Genomic DNA, 16509 nt, shown 5'->3' with positions numbered 1-16509 from the left:
TGGTTATGTGTTGAAGGATGGATACAGCTGGATGTAGGATTTGCTAGTTTTGGTGAGATATTATGCTTCCCCTGTATCCCCAACACCTGATTGCATAACCGGAAAAGTTCAGGAGTTTCATAGGTGGGAATTCTAGTAGCTCTAGTTCTTCTTCCACGGATATTGGTTTGAGATTGGGATTTCTTACCGATTATTCGTTCTTGATCCGTACCTTGTTGATTTATTTCTCTACCTTAATTCTACGTGGCTTCTCAATTTATGGATATGTGACCATTTCGAGACGAATGCATTCGTTCGTTTTGTTTGGATGTGAAGACTATATGTTGCAATTTTTATTCCGTTGGATTCAGCTTCAATATTTATCTGTCAATGTGCTAATGGTGGTCAACCTCTTCAGGATGGCTCCTCCAACGCGCACGACTCCGAATCCTGATCCGCCACCGCCTCCACCTCCTCCAGAGGCATGGAAAGCTGTGATGGCCGCAACCAATGCAAACACTCAGCTGATCATCCAAATTCTCCAAGAGCGCAATCAAGGCAGTCAAGGGAATCAAGGCAGCAGCCAGAGTCACTTTGCTACACTCAACCAGTTCCTTGCTAACGGGCCAAAGACTTTCAGCAATTGTGTGGAGGCAACTGATGCTGACGATTGGCATGTGGATCTATGTAAGCATTTTGAGTGCAGTAACGTTAGGCCTGAGGACTTTGTCAAGTTCGCTTCCTTCCAACTCAAAGATCAAGCTGCAGAATGGTTCCAGCAGTACAAGGATTCCAGAGGTGGACGTGTTATCACTTGGGATGATTTCCGTCGAGACTTCCGAGCTCATCATATTCCGCAGAGCGTGGTTGAAAGCAAGCATGAGGAATTCCGCAATCTGAAGCAAGGCTCTTTGTCTGTCTATGACTACAACAAGTTGTTCCAGAAGCTTGCCCGCTTTGCCAAGCAGGACGTGCCTGATGAGAAGAGCATGATATATCAGTTCAGGGGTGGTCTCAGAGAAGAAATTCAGCTCGCTCTTGTCCTCTTTGAGCCCTTGAGATATGATGAGTTCTACAACATGGCACTGAAGCAAGAGGCTGCTCAGTTGAGGTGTGATGCTTCCAGGAAGCGAGTCAGAGATGTTACTCCTTCTTCCTCTACTCAAGTGGCCAAGCAGCAGAAGTTTTGGCTTCCTCCTCCTCCGTTCCGTCAGCCGTACCAGCAGAAGAGCAAAGGTGGCGGTGGTTCTTCCCACCCACCCAACCCTGGCTTTCAGAACAAGGCTTCGTCTCAAGCTCCAAGATCGAGTGCTCCGTATCACCGTCCGCTTTCAGAGGTCACGTGCAACAAGTGCCAACAGAAGGGTCACTATTCCAACAAGTGTCTCAACTAGAGGCGTCTTCCTCCTCCTCCTCCTGTCATATCGGCAAGTACAGCTGTGGTCAAGCATAACCCCAAGCATGCCAAGGTCAATTTGATGAATGCAGCTCAGGCAGAGGACTCGTCAGATGTGATCATGGGTAACCTTCCTGTTAATGATATTCCTGCAAAAGTTCTTTTTGACACGGGTGCATCGTATTGCTTCATCTCGAGACCGTTTACAAATAGGCATGAATTGGTTTCGCAAGTTTTGCCTAGTCCTTTAGCAGTTTTCTCTCCCGGTAAGCGCATGCAGGCTAACTCCATCGTTCCGGATGTTTCTATCACTTTGGGTGACTACAAGTTCTTGGCTTCTCCTTTGGTTCTCGGTGACTCGGATATTGATCTTATTCTCGGAATGGATTGGCTTTCTAAGCACAAGGCACAGCTTGATTGTGCAGCAAGGCAGATTCAATTGACTCATTTGTCTGAGGATGTAATTGTCTTTGCCGCTCGTGATGATACCATTCATCTATTTTCTCTCAATGAGAAGGGTGAATTGGATGCCATCTCTCAAATTCCAGTCGTTTGGGAATATCAAGACGTCTTTCCAGAAGATCTCCCAGGAATGCCTCCACACCGGCCAGTTGAATTCGTTATTGAACTTGAGCCTGGCACGGAACCTGTGTGCAAACGTCCTTACAAGCTCGGACCTGAAGAGTTGAAGGAGCTGAAGAAGCAACTCGATGAGCGAGAAAGAATGGGTCTCATCCGGCCTAGTTCTTCTCCGTGGGGTTGTGGTGTTCTTTTTGTGAAGAAGAAGGATGGAACGGACCGACTTTGTGTTGATTACCGTCCAGTGAACAAGAAGACCATCAAGAACAAATACCCACTTCCCAACATCAATGAGCTGTTCAAACAACTCAAAGGTGCCCAAGTATTCTCCAAGCTTGATCTCCGTATGGGTTATCACCAGATTCGCATTCGTGAAGAAGATATTCCCAAGACAGCATTCAGAACAAGCTTTGGTTCATATGAATACACTGTCATGTCTTTTGGCCTCGCCAACGCTCCTCCGACGTTCTCTCGCATGATGAACTTCATCTTCAACGCCTACACCAATGACTTCGTTTTGGTCTATCTCGACGATATTCTGGTTTTCTCGAAGAACAAGGAAGATCATGCCAAGCACTTGCGTTTGGTTCTTGATAAGCTCAGAGAACATCAGTTCTACGCCAAGTTCTCCAAGTGCGAATTTTGGCTCGATGAGGTTCTTTATCTTGGTCATATCATCTCTGCCAAGGGCATTGCCGTGAATCTTGAGAAGGTGTCCGCAATAGTGAATTGGGAACCTCCTCATAATGTGAAGCAACTCCAGAGTTTCCTCGGTCTCGCAAGCTATTGCAGGAGATTTGTTGAAAAGTTTTCCAAGATCGCGAAGCCTCTCTCTAATCTTCTCCAGAAGCACGTCAAGTACGTTTGGTCTCCGGAGTGTGATATTGCTTTCAACGCTTTGAAAGAGAAATTGATCACTGCTCCAGTTCTGACTCCACCTGATGAATCCAAACCATACGAGGTCTTTTGTGATGACTCTCTCCAAGGTCTTGGCGCAGTTTTGATGCAAGAGAAGAAAGTGGTTGCTTATACATCTCGCCAGTTAAAGCCTAATGAGAAGAACTACCCCACTCATGATCTCGAGTTGGAGGCAGTTGTGCATGCTTTGTTGACTTGGAGACATCTTCTATTGGGAAGAAAAGTGGATATTTTCACTGATCACAAGAGTCTCAAGTACATCTTCACTCAGTCTAATCTCAACCTCAGGCAAACTCGATGGGTCGAAATGATTCAAGAGTATAATCCGAGTATTGAGTATACTCCAGGAAAGGCCAATGTGATTGCTGACGCTTTGAGCAGAAAGGCCTACTTCAACAGTCTGATTCTCAAGCCTTATCAAGCCGAGCTTTGTGAAGCTTTCCGCAAACTTAATTTGCAAGTTGTTCCTCAAGGTTTCCTTGCCAACCTTCAAGTCTCTCCTACCTTAGAAGACCAGATTCGCCAAGCCCAGCTTCTTGATGCTATGGTGAAAAAGGTGAAGATTGGGATTGCCAAGAGTCAGTCCAAGTACAAGTGCTACCGCCTTGATGACATGGACACTCTCTTCTTCGAGGATCGTATTGTTGTGCCCAAAGGTGACCTCTGTAAAGTGATCATGAACGAGGCTCGCAATTCTCTCCTCTCCATCCACCCTGGGAGCACGACGATGTATCAGGACCTTAAGCAAGCTTATTGGTGGACTCGAATGAAGCGCGAGATCGCTCAATTCGTGAATGAATGTGATGTCTGCAGAAGGGTGAAGGCAGAACACAAAAGGCCAGCAGGTCTCCTCCAACCTCTTGCCATTCCAGAATGGAAGTTTGACCACATTGAAATGGACTTCGTGACTGGGTTTCCAAAGTCCAAGTGTGTCAATGATGCTATATTCGTTGTCATCGACAAGCTCACCAAAGTGGCTCACTTTCTGCCTATCAAAGAGTCGATCACTGCAGCTCAATTGGCGGAACTCTATACCTCTCGAATAGTTTCTCTGCACGGTATTCCTCAAGTGATATCTTCAGACCGTGGCAGCATCTTTACCTCCAAGTTTTGGGATTCTTTTCAGAAGGCCATGGGCACCAACATCCGCTTCAGCACTGCTTTTCATCCTCAAACAAGCGGTCAAGTTGAGTGTGTCAACCAGATTCTTGAAGATATGCTCAGGGCTTGTGTGATCTCCTTCAGCATGAAATGGGAGGATTGTCTTCCTTATGCTGAATTCTCCTATAACAACAGTTTTCAAGCAAGTTCGGGCAAGGTCCCATTTGAAATTCTGTATGGCCGGAAGTGCCGTACCCCTCTCAACTGGTCTGAAACCAGTGAACGTCAGCTACTGGGTAATGACTTAATCACAGAAGCAGAAGAAATGTGCAAAGTCATTCGTGATAACCTCAAAGCAGCCCAATCCCGCCAGAAGAGCTACTATGATAGTAAGCACCGTGATTTGGCTTTCGAGATTGGAGATCATGTTTACCTCCGCGTCTCTCCTATGAAAGGTACTCGTCGCTTCGGTATCAAAGGGAAGCTTGCCCCTAGATACGTGGGACCTTTCAAGATTGTCAGCAAGAGAGGTGACCTCTCCTATCAACTCGAGCTTCCTTCAAACTTTGCAAATGTTCATGACGTGTTCCATGTCTCTCAACTTCGAAAGTGCTTCAAGACTCCTGACCGCACCGTCAACTTCGAGGACATTGAGCTCCAAGAAGATCTCTCTTATCGTGAGCAGCCAGCTGCTATTCTTGAAGAGACTGAACGCAAGACTCGCAACAAGTCAATCAAATTTCTCAAAGTCAAGTGGTCACACCATTCCGACCGTGAAGCTACCTGGGAACGCGAGGATCACCTCCGTTCTGAGTACCCGGAGTTCTTTCAGTCCTAGATCTCGGGACGAGATCCTTTCGTAGTGGTGGAGTGTTGTAACACCCCGGATGTAACTTTCCCAATTTGTACTCCAACTCTTGCCATTTCCAGCGTTAAGTTATTTGATTTTCTCGGGTTCGGGTTTTTGTCTCCGTGTGTTGTTGTCTTTTTCATGCATCTCATATCATGTCATCATGTGCATTGCATTTGCATACGTGTTCGTCTCATGCATTCGAGCATTTTCCCCGTTGTCCGTTTTGCATTCCGGCGCTTCGTTCTCCTCCCGTGGTCATTTCTAGCTTTCTTTCGTGTGTGGGGATTAAACATTTCCGGATTGGACTGAGACTTGCCAAGCGGCCTTGGTTTACTACCGGTAGACCGCCTGTCAAGTTTCGTGTCATTTGGACTTCGTTTGATACTCCAACGGTTAACCGAGGGACCGAAAAGGCCTCGTGTGTGTTGCAGCCCAACACCTCCCAAATTTGGCCCAAAACCCACCAAACTCAGCTCCATCATCTAGAGCATTCGATCATGATCGCGTGGCCAAAAACCGCACCTCATTTGGACTCTCCTAGCTCCACTTATGCCTATAAATAGCCCCCCCTCCATTTTCGGATCTCCCCCTCTCCGAAACCCTAGTCTAAAAAAAGGATCCCGCCGCCGCCGGATGTGTCCGCCGCCGGCCGGACAGCGTCCGCCGCCACCTTCGACCAACCGGGGTGCGCCACGTGGCCTCCGCCACCTACCACCGCCGCCGGCCCGGGAGGCCCAGGAGGGGCCCCCGCGAGCCCATCTCCGCCGCGGCCGCCTGCCTGAAGCCGCGCCCCTCGCCCCCGACTCCGGCGAGCCGGCGCCGCCGCCCGCCTCTCGCCGGAGAACTTCGGTGCGACCCCGCTGCCACAGGACCTCGCCGCCGCCACGGGAGCCGCCCGAGCCGGCCGCCGCGCTGCCCAGCCTCCACGAGCCACCGCCGTTGTCCTCGCCGTTCGGGCCCGGCCCCTCCTCTCCTTCCCCGGCGAAGCCCCCCTACTCCGGCCACCACGACCACCTCGCCGGCGACCTCGGAATCCATGCCATGAACAGTGTTGTTACACTGTTCTGAGATCCAGATCTGAGATCCGGTTGACTTTCTCCTCCCGAAACCCTAATTTTCGAGCATACTTTGACCAGTGATATCTCCGCATCCGTAGCTCCAATTTGGACATATAGTATATCAAAATGTTCGTCTCAACGAGTGCATGATTTCATTCCATTGCATCATTTTCATTTGAGCTCATCTTGATGCCCGAAATGCTGTTGGAAGGAGGCTTCGTGAGTTTATTGTCAGATCTGCTAGTTCATCTTAGACTTTTGTCATTTTTGCCATGATTTATGTGTGCATGCTATGCCTGTGAGTCCTTCATATGTTTTGTTAAAGATTTTGTCTTCTTTCTAGAGGTGCAACCCATGCATTTTTAGGATGTGTGTGGTGACTTGTGCAAGCTTGCAAAGTGAGGCACCCGGTAAATCTGTTTTCAGAGACTTAGTTGTTTTCACTAAGTCTGGGATTATTTAGTTCATGATGTCATATGTTCAGCTTGTTTCCTAGTTATCCGTGCCTCTTTTGAGGATGATCAGTAAAGTAGTTCTTTTAATCATGTTATTATCTATCCATCCATTTCTTTGTTTGCATTTATGGAGCACCCTAGCTTGAGTCAATCGAGCTCTACTTTTGCTTCCTTGTGAATCTAGGCAGATCGTTAACTTGTTTGCGATTTTGCCAATGTTATTGTAGTTGATCCGTGCGTGCTATGCCATTGTTTTTGCCATGTAAAGCTTGAATTTCATGCCTTCTTAATGGATGTATGCTTGCCTTGCCATGAATTGCACCGTAGTGAGTGCATCGAGCTCGTTTACATGCCTTCGTGAGTTATATTTCAGCATGTCTCAGTTTTCACTAAGTCTGAAAACTGATTGTGTTTTAGCTATGTTCGTGTGCCCGTTAGTATATTTTGTGAACCCTTTTGGCCCGAGGTCACTTTGGGTCTTTTGTTAAGCTCGTTTACATGCCTTCGTGAGTTATATTTCAGCATGTCTCAGTTTTCACTAAGTCTGGAATCTGTTTTGCATTTGCGTTTTTGCCATGCTTGTTTGAACCTCATAATGGATGAATTGGCCGTAGCTCAGTGCTAGTCTTTTGTTAAGAATCTTGTGTGCATCCCTGCCATATATTTTGTTGTCAAGTTTGGTGGCTGTAGCATGTTCATTTCATTGCATTTAGATGCCTACTTGCTGTAAATCGCAGACCGGTGTCATATCTTAATTCGCTTGCCATTTCCAAACCGTAACTCCGATTCCGATGATCTTTATATCGTTTTCAAGCGATTTCATCTCATCTTTCCATTGGCACCCTTGGAATTCCAAGTTGAGTCCAGGTTCATGCATTTCCTGTCATATCTTGCATTTTGCATCCCGCATAGCATATCTTCATTTCATCTTATTGCTTGGTCTTGCACGTGGTTGATTGTATCCTTGTTGTTTGTTTGTCTTGTTTGGGTAGAGCCGGGAGACGAGTTCGCTACCGAGGAGACCGTTGAGTTTGCTTGTGAGGATCCAGTCAACTCTGACAACTGTGCAGGCAAGATGATCATACCCTCGAAATCACTACTATCTTTGCTATGCTAGTTTGCTCGCTCTTTGCTATGCCAATGCTACGATGCCTACCTTTTGCTTGTCAGCCTCCCAATTGCCATGTCAAACCTCTAACCCGCCTTGTCCTAGCAAACCGTTGATTGGCTATGTTACCGCTTTGCTCAGCCCCTCTTATAGCGTTGCTAGTTGCAGGTGAAGATTGGAGGCCGTTCCTTGTTGGAACATTTATTTATTTGTTGGGATATCATTATATTGACATGTTATCTTAATGCATCTATATACTTGGTAAAGGGTGGAAGGCTCGGCCTCTCGTCTAGTGTTTTGTTCCACTCTTGCCGCCCTAGTTTCCGTCAAATCGGTGTTATGTTCCCGGATTTTGCGTTCCTTACGCGATTGGGTTATAATGGGAACCCCTTGATATTTCGCCTTGATTAAAGCTTGTCCAGCAATGCCCAACCTTGGTTTTACCATTTGCCACCTAGCCTTTTCTTTCCCTTGGGTTCTGCAGACTCAAGGGTCATCTTTATTTTAACCCCCCCGGGCCAGTGCTCCTCTGAGTGTTGGTCCACCTGTCAGCTACCGGTGGCCACCAGGGGCAACTCTGGGCTGGCCTACCCGTACCTAGGACAATCTGAGTGTGCCCTGAGAAAGAGATATGTGCAGCTCCTATCGGGATTTCTCGACACATTCGGGCGGTGTTGCTGGTCTTGTTTTAACCTGTCGAAGTGTCTTGAGTTACCGAGATACCGAGTCTGATCGGAACGTCTTAGAAGGAGGTCTATTCCTTCGTTGACCGTGAGAGCTTGTCATGGGCTAAGTTGGGACTCCCCTGCAGGGATTGAACTTTCGAAAGCCGTGCCCGCGGTTATGGGCAGATGGGAATTTGTTAATGTCCGGTTGTAGATAACTTGAACCTTAATTAATTAAAATGAATGAACTGAGTGTGTTACCGTGATGGCCTCTTCTCGGCGGAGTCCGGGAAGTGGACACGGTGTTGGAGTAATGTTTGCGCAGGTTGCCCCCTAGCTTCTTGCTCGTGCTTTGCCTCCTCTTCTCGCTCTCTTTTGCGAATAAGATAGCCACCATATATGCTAGTCGCTTGCTGCAGCTCCACATATATTTGCCTTACCCTTCCTATAAGCTTAAATAGTCTTGATCGCGAGGGTGCGAGATTGCTGAGTCCCTGTGGCTCACAGATACTATAATTCCAGATGCAGGTCCAGGTGATTCCGCTCTAGGTGACAAGTACGAGCTCAAGTGGGAGTTCGACGAGGACTCTCAGCGTTACTACATTTCCTTTCCCGATGATCAGTAGTGGTGCCCGGGTGGGGGTGATTGGGACCGTGTCGCATGTTGGGTTTTCTTCTATTTTGGCGCCGTAGTCGGGCCATGAGTGTATGGATGATGTATGTTATTTATGTACTCTGATGTGACGTGGCGAGTGTAAGCCAACTATGTTCTCCCCTTTATTATTCTTATTACATGGGATGTTGTGAAGATTGCCTAACTTGCGACATATGCCTTCAATGCGATTATGCCTCTAAGTCGTGCCTCGACACGTGGGAGCTATAGTCGCATCGAGGGTGTTACACTCGATGAACGGGAAAGGAAAGACACATGATAGTTTACCCAGGTTCGGGCCACCTTGCGGTAGAACCCAACTTCTGCTTTGTTGTTGATTAGCCTCGAGGTGGCTGTGGATGAACTAATACAGAGGAAGAAGTACCTCAGGAGTCCTGTTCGTGTGTTGGGGTGTGCTGGTGAGGGTGTGGATTCGATGGGATCTGCCCCCCCCCCCTCTATGGTGGTGGCTAACCTATAGTTATAGTGGCATTGGTCCTCTTCCCCCAAAATGAAGGCGGGAAGGGATCCAACAATGTCCATGTTTGAAGGGAGACAAATAGTAAATCCCATCCTGATGAAAGGTGGTCTATGCCCGCAAAGCCTTTGGTCGTAACGTCGTGGTGCGCTCGGCGATGAACTCTGTCCTGTCGCCCTAGCGGTCTTGGTATCGTAGCACGGAAATGGAAACCTTTGGTTGATTCCCTGTGAGTCCGCGCCTGCTCTTGCCTCTTTAGCACCAAAGAGGAAACCTGTTGTACTGCGCCCGCTGGCGCTCGCCTGGCCTTGGTCATCATGGCTTGCGTCAGCCTAACCTCACGAGGTGGGCACTTCCATAGGAACCTCTGCTCGTCAGGAGCCAGCCTAGGAAGATCGCTCCCTCTCGATGTCTTGGCGACGTCTGCCTCACGAGGCTTGGCCCCTTGCGAGGGTCTTGCGTTGTTGATGCTGAACATGAGCCGTACCAGGCTGCTGATGGAGCCAGGTTGTGTGCCGCGGGCAGGAATGTCTGGGTACCAAGGTACCCAGAACGCCGACAGAAGCCTTGGGAACCAAGCTATCGTTCAGTACAACGTTCCACCCTCGGATCGGAGGACAGATAGAATGAGTAAACTGGATACTCGAAGACATGCTTAGTGCATGTGTGTTGGCGTATGGAGCCAAGTGGGAAGATTGCCTACCATTCCCCAAATTCTCCTACAACAACAACTACCAGCCTAGTGTTCAGATGGCACCATTTGAGGTGCTATATGGGCGAAAATACCGCACTCCCCTAAGCTGGTCAGAAACTGGTGAAGGACTATTCTTTGGACCCGATGTCCTCCACGAAGCAGAAGAGCAAGTTCAACTAGTCAAAGAGCGTCTAGAAACCGCCAAGTCAAGACAGAAGAGCTATGCCGATTCACGCCACCGAGACATGAGTTTCCGTGTTGGAGACCATGTCTATCTTCGAGTGACACCCCTCAAGGGAACCCAGCACTTCCATGTCAAAGGAAAGCTCACGCCTAGGTACATCGACCCATTCAAGATCAGTGACAAATGAAGAGAAGTTTCTTACTAACTAGAGCTACCGCCCGAACTGTCCGATGTGCACAATGTGTTCCAGGTATCACAACTCTAGATGTGTCTCGAAGTACCCGACAAGCCGGATATCTACAAGTACATCGATCATCTAGCCATTGACCTTCAGCCAGACCTCACTTACCGTGAGAGACTAGTTCACATCTTGGATGAAGTTGAATGTTGCACTCGAAGCCGCACCATTTGGTACTTCAAGTTCCAATGGAGCAACCACACTGAAGAAGAAGCAACTTCGGAGCGTGAGGACTACCTTAGATCGGATTTCCCTTATCTCTTTAGCGCCTGGCCTAGGAATCTCGAGGACGAGATTCTTGTAAGGGGGTAGGTCTGTAACACCCTGTGTTTTGTAACATGTCATTTGCATTAATAAAGCCTAAAAATTTGGACCATCAAAAACTTCTGGATCATTTGCCTTTTTATTTTGGATTTTTGTCCGTAATTTCAAGTGCTCATGAAAGTCAAAACATAGATCCACCTCCTATACTTGATATCCTTGATCCAAAACATTTCCCAATGATCAAGCCATGTCTATAAGACAAAATCATATTTTCCTACACAAATAATTTGGCCAAAAATAATTTTCTATTGTAGGTTTCTCCAAAAACCCCTGAATTAAGGCTTGCACTAAAAGTACTTCACTTATGACATGAAAAATCTTTCAAAAGGCATATTTGAGTACTATTTGAGTACGAAACCACCTCAAAGTTATCCTTTCTGACCGATCTATTCAAGAGTCCGTAGTAAAATAACACGAAGCTATTCTTTCCGTTCAATCTATCATAGAGTTCGTACTAGAATAAAACCTTAAGACACAAATCAACCAAAACCCTAATGTCACCTAGATACTCCAATGTCACCTCAAGTATCCGTGGGTATGATTATACGATATGCATCCCACAATATCAGATTCATCTACTCAAACCAACACAAAGTACTTCAAAGAATGCCCCAAAGATTCTACCGGAGAGTCAAGACGAAAACGTGTGCCAACCCCTATGCATAGGTTCATGGGCGGAACCCGCAAATTGATCACCAAAACATACATCAAGTGGATCAATAGAATACCCCATTGTCACCACGGGTATCCCACGCAAGACATACATCAAGTGTTCTCAAATCCATAAAGACTCAATCCGATAAGATAACTTCAAAGGAAAACTCAATGCATTACGAGAGAGTAGAGGGGGAGAAACATCATAAGATTGAACTATAATAGAAAAGCTCGTGATACATCAAGATCGTACCACCTCAAGAACATGAGAGAGAGAGATCAAACACATAGCTACTGGTACATTCCCTCAGCCCCGAGGGAGAACTACTCCCTCCTTGTCCTAGAGAGCATCGGGATGATGAAGATGGCCATCGGAGAGGGATTCCCCCTCCGCAGGGTGCCGGAGCGTGTATAGATTGGTTTTCGGTTGCTACGGAGGCTTCTGGCGGCGAAACTCCCGATCTATTGTGCTCCCCGAAGTTTTTAGGGTATAAGGGTATATATAGGAGGAAGAAGTACGACGGAGGACCTCCGGGCTGTCCACGAGGCAGGGGGCGCGCCCAGGGGGGTGGGCACGCCCCCACCCTCGTGGGAAGCCCTGGACTCTCCAGGTCCATCTCCGATACTCCATGGGCTTCTTCTGGTCCAAAAATAAGTTCCGTGAAGTTTCAGGTCAATTGGACTCCGTTTGATTTTCCTTTTCTGTGATACTCTAAAATAATGAAAAAATAGAAACTGGCACTGGGCTCTGGGTTAATAGGCTAGTCCCAAAAATAATATAAAAGTGCATAATAAAGCCCATAAACATCCAAAACAGATAATATAATAGCATGGAACAATCAAAAATTATAGATACGTTGGAGACGTATCAGCATCCCCAAGCTTAATTCCTACTCGTCCTCGAGTAGGTAAATGATAAAAACAGAATTTTTGATGTGGAATGCTACCTAACATATTTCTCTAAGTAATTCTCTTCATTTTGGCATGAATGTTCAGATCCATAAGATTTAAGACAAAAGTTTAATATTGACATAAAAATAATAATACTTCAAGCATACTAACTAAGCAATTATGTCCTCACCAAATAACACGGCAAAAGAATGCTATCCCTACAAAATCATATAGTCTGGCTATGCTCCATCTTCACCACACAAAGTATTTAAATCATGCACAACCCCGATGACAAGCCAAGCAATTGTTTCATACTTTTTATGTTCTCAAACTTTTTCAATCTTCACGCAATACATGAGCGTGAGCCATGGACATAACACTATATGTGGAATAGAATGGTGGTTGTGGAGAAGACAAAAAGGGAGAAGATAGTCTCACATCAACTAGGCGTATCAACGGGGTATGGAGATGCCCATTAATAGATATCAATGTGAGTGAGTAGGGATTGCCATGCAACGGATGACCTAGAGCTATAAGTATATGAAAGCTCAACAAAATAAACTAAGTGGGTGTGCATCCAACTCGCTTGCTCACGAAGAACTAGGGCATTTTGAGGAAGCCCTCTTGGATGCTCATCATATTAGGACTAAATTCATAACCAAAGAAAATTACCATGCTGTTAAGGACTCTCAAAATAATATAAGTGACACATGAGAGTTCATCTATTTCTATAAAATAAAACCACCACCATGCTCTAAAAAGATATAAGTGAAGCACTAGAGCAACAACAAACTACTTCGAAGGATATAAGTGAAGATCAATGAGTAGTCAAATAGTTGTGCAACTATGTGAAGACTCTCTAACATTTAATAATTTCAGATCTTGGTATTTTATTCAAACAGCAAGCAAAACAAAATAAAATGAAATGATGCTCCAAGAAAAACACATATCATGTGGTCAATAAAAATATAGCTTCAAGTAAAGTTACCGATGAATGAAGAGGAAAGAGGGGATGCCTTCCGGGGCATCCCCAAGCTTAGGCTTTTGGTTGTCCTTGAATATTACCTTGGGGTGCCTTGGGCACCAAAAACATAGGCTCTTGCCACTCCTTATTCCATAGTCCATCAAATCTTTATGCAAAACTTGAAAACTTCACAAGACAAAACTTAACAGAAAACTCGTAAGCTCGTTAGTACAAGAAAATAAATCACCACTTAGGTACTGTTGTGAACTCATTCTAAATTAATATTGGTGTAATATCTACTGTCTTAAAACTTACCTATGGTTCATACCCTCCGATACTACTCATAGATTCATCAAAATAATCAAACAACACATCGAAAACAGAATCTGTCAAAAACAGAACAATCTGTAGTAATCTGGATCAAACATATACTTCTGGAACTCATAAAATTCTCAAATAAATTCTTGGACGTGAGGAATTTACCTATTAATCATCTTCGAAACTAACTAACTAAATATCACTCTCCAATAAAAAATGGCAGCAATTCTCGTGAGCGCTAAAGTTTCTGTTTTTAAAGCGTGATCGCAAAGACTTTCCCCAAGTCTTCCCAAAGGTTCTACTTGGCACAAACACTAATTAAAAGGATAAAACCACACCTAAACAGAGTCTAGAAGAATTATTTAATACTGAACAGGAGCAAAAAGCGAGGAACAAAAATAAAAATTGGGTTGCCTCCCAACAAGCGCTATCGTTTAACGCCCCTAGCTAGGCATGATGATTTCAATGATGCTTACATAAAGGATAAGAACTAAAACATAAAGAGAGCATCATGAATAATATGACTAACACATTTAAGCCTAACCCACTTACTATGCATAGGGATTTATGAGCAAACAACTTGTGGGAACAAGAATCAACTTGCATAGGAAGGTAAAACAAGCATAACTCCAAAATTTTATGCACATAGAGAGGAAACTTGATATTATTGCAATTCCGACAAGCATATATTCCTCCCTCATAATAATTTCCAGTAGCATCATGAATGAATTCAACAATATAACCATCACATAGAGCATTCTTATCATGATCTACAAGCATAGAAAATTTACTACTCTCCACATAAGCAAAATTCTTCTCATTCGGAATAGTGGGAGTATCATAAGAAACCCGAATCACTACTGGAATTAGCTTATTTGCCGTCCGCTGGCGGACGGCAAAGAAGGTCTTTTCCGTCAGCTTAAGGAAAACGGACGGCAAAGAACTGGCAGACGGCAAAGAAGGTTTTTGCCATCAGCCTGTTCTTTGTCGTCCGCTGGCTGTCGGCAAAGAACTGGCAGACGGCAAAGAAGGTCTTTGCCATCAGCCTGTTCTTTGTCGTCCGCTGGCTGACGGCAAAGAGAGAGCTGGCACCACTAAACGAGTTAATTGAGGAAAACATAACAGCCCCCCTCTTTGCCGTCTGCTAGGAGACGACAAAGAGGAAACAAAGCGGACGACAAAGGGTGGGCGGACGGCAAGTACTCTTCCTAACTAAAGGTCGAGCCCCACCCCGCCCCTTCTCTCTGTTTCTGTCCCTCTCTCCTCCCCGACGCCCATCGTCGCCCCCACCGCCCCCCGCCGCCCCCGCCGCCCGCTGCCACCCCCACTACCCGCCGCCGCCCCCGCCACCCGACACCGCTCGCCCTGTTGCCCCACCACCCCGCCACCTCCCACGCGCCGATGACTCTTCGCCCCACCACCCCGGTGCCCCGGCGCCCCCTCCACCCGCCCACCACCCGGCGCCACCACAGCCCCATCGCCCCCGCCTCCCTGCCGGCTCGGCGCCGCTGCTCACCGCCCCGGCGCCACCGTCGCCGCCGCTCGATCCGGTGAGTTATTTTTTTCTGTTTTTTCTTTTTTTGCTGTTAGATTTAGTGTTAGATTCAGTTTAGTTTTAGTGTTAGATTTAGTGTAGATTCAGTTTAGTTTTAGTGCTAGAATATGTAGAAGGGGAAGAAGAAGAAGAAGAGGGGAGAAGGGAGGAAGAGGAGAAGGGAGAAGAAGAAAGAAAAGAAGAGGAAACCCTAAACCCTAGTTTTAGTTATAGTTTTACTTTAGTTTTAGTTTCAGTTTAGTTTTAGTTTTTTTTTTAGTTTAGTTTATTTTAGATTATTTTTAGTTTTAAGAAGAGGGGAGGAGGGAGGAAGAGGAGGAGGGAGAAGAAGAAAGAAGAAAGAAGAAGAAGAAGAAGAAGAAGAAGAAGAAGAAGAAGAAGAAGAAAGAAGAAGTAGAAAGAAAACAAAAAGAAGAAAGAAGAAGAAGAAGAAGAAGAAGAAGAAGAAGAAGAAAGAAGAAGAAGAAGAAGAACAAGAAGAAGAAGAAGAAGAAGAAGAGGAGGAGGAGGAGGAGGAGGAGGGAGGAAGAGGAGGAGGAGGAGGAGGAGGAGGAGGAAGAGGTGGAGGATGAGGAGGAGGAAGAGGAGAAGAGGAGGAGGAGGAGGGAGGAAGAGGAGGAGGTGAAGAAGAGAAGAAGAAAAGGTTGTCACATGCCCCGACCGCGACCCACACCCTGACCCCGACACCCCAACCCCCGACACCCCAACCCCCGGCACCACGACACGGCTCCCCGACCCCGACACGCCACCCCGACACCCCGGCACGACACCCCGACCCCGACCCCCAACACCCTGACACCACACCCCTGCCCCGACACCCCGACCCCTAACACCCAGACCCCAAAACAGCACCCCGACCCCGACACGGCACCCCAACCCCGACACCCTGACACCCCGACCCCCGACCGCCGACACCCTGACACCACACCCCGACCCCGATACCCCGACCCACGACACCTAGACCCCGAAACAGCACGCCAACCCCGACACCATATATATTTTTTGATTTTGTTATGAAAAATATCATATGTTATTATTCATGTCGGTATTTTTTTATGTTGTATTAATTTCGTTTACTCTTTGTCATGGCAGGTGTTGAAAGATGGTGGGCGCTGGTCCGGAGCGCTCCGAGGCCCCTTCTTCGTCGGCGCATGGTGGCAGGTCTTCCATTCCACCCGCACAAATTCGACGAGCGTTGCTGGACAGTATGGTGACAACGCCAGGCCCTTCTTCGTCAAGCGCGGTGCCCAGCAGGGGACGAGGAAAGGAAGGGAAGAAGAGAGGAGCTGGAGCACGTGGTCGTGGGAGAGGAGGTAGGGTGACTGCTAGGGTGCTTTCCTCACTGCCACCCCCAGCTATTTCACCCGAGCACATGACTGCTAGGGTGCCTTCCTCGCCACCACGCCCAGCTGTTTCACCCGAGCACGTGACTGCTAGGGTGGACT

The sequence above is a fragment of the Triticum urartu genome, chromosome 4 (assembly GCF_003073215.2).
Source record: "Triticum urartu cultivar G1812 chromosome 4, Tu2.1, whole genome shotgun sequence".
NCBI classification, from domain to species: domain Eukaryota; kingdom Viridiplantae; phylum Streptophyta; class Magnoliopsida; order Poales; family Poaceae; genus Triticum; species Triticum urartu.
This window is presented reverse-complemented; position numbering follows the sequence as displayed.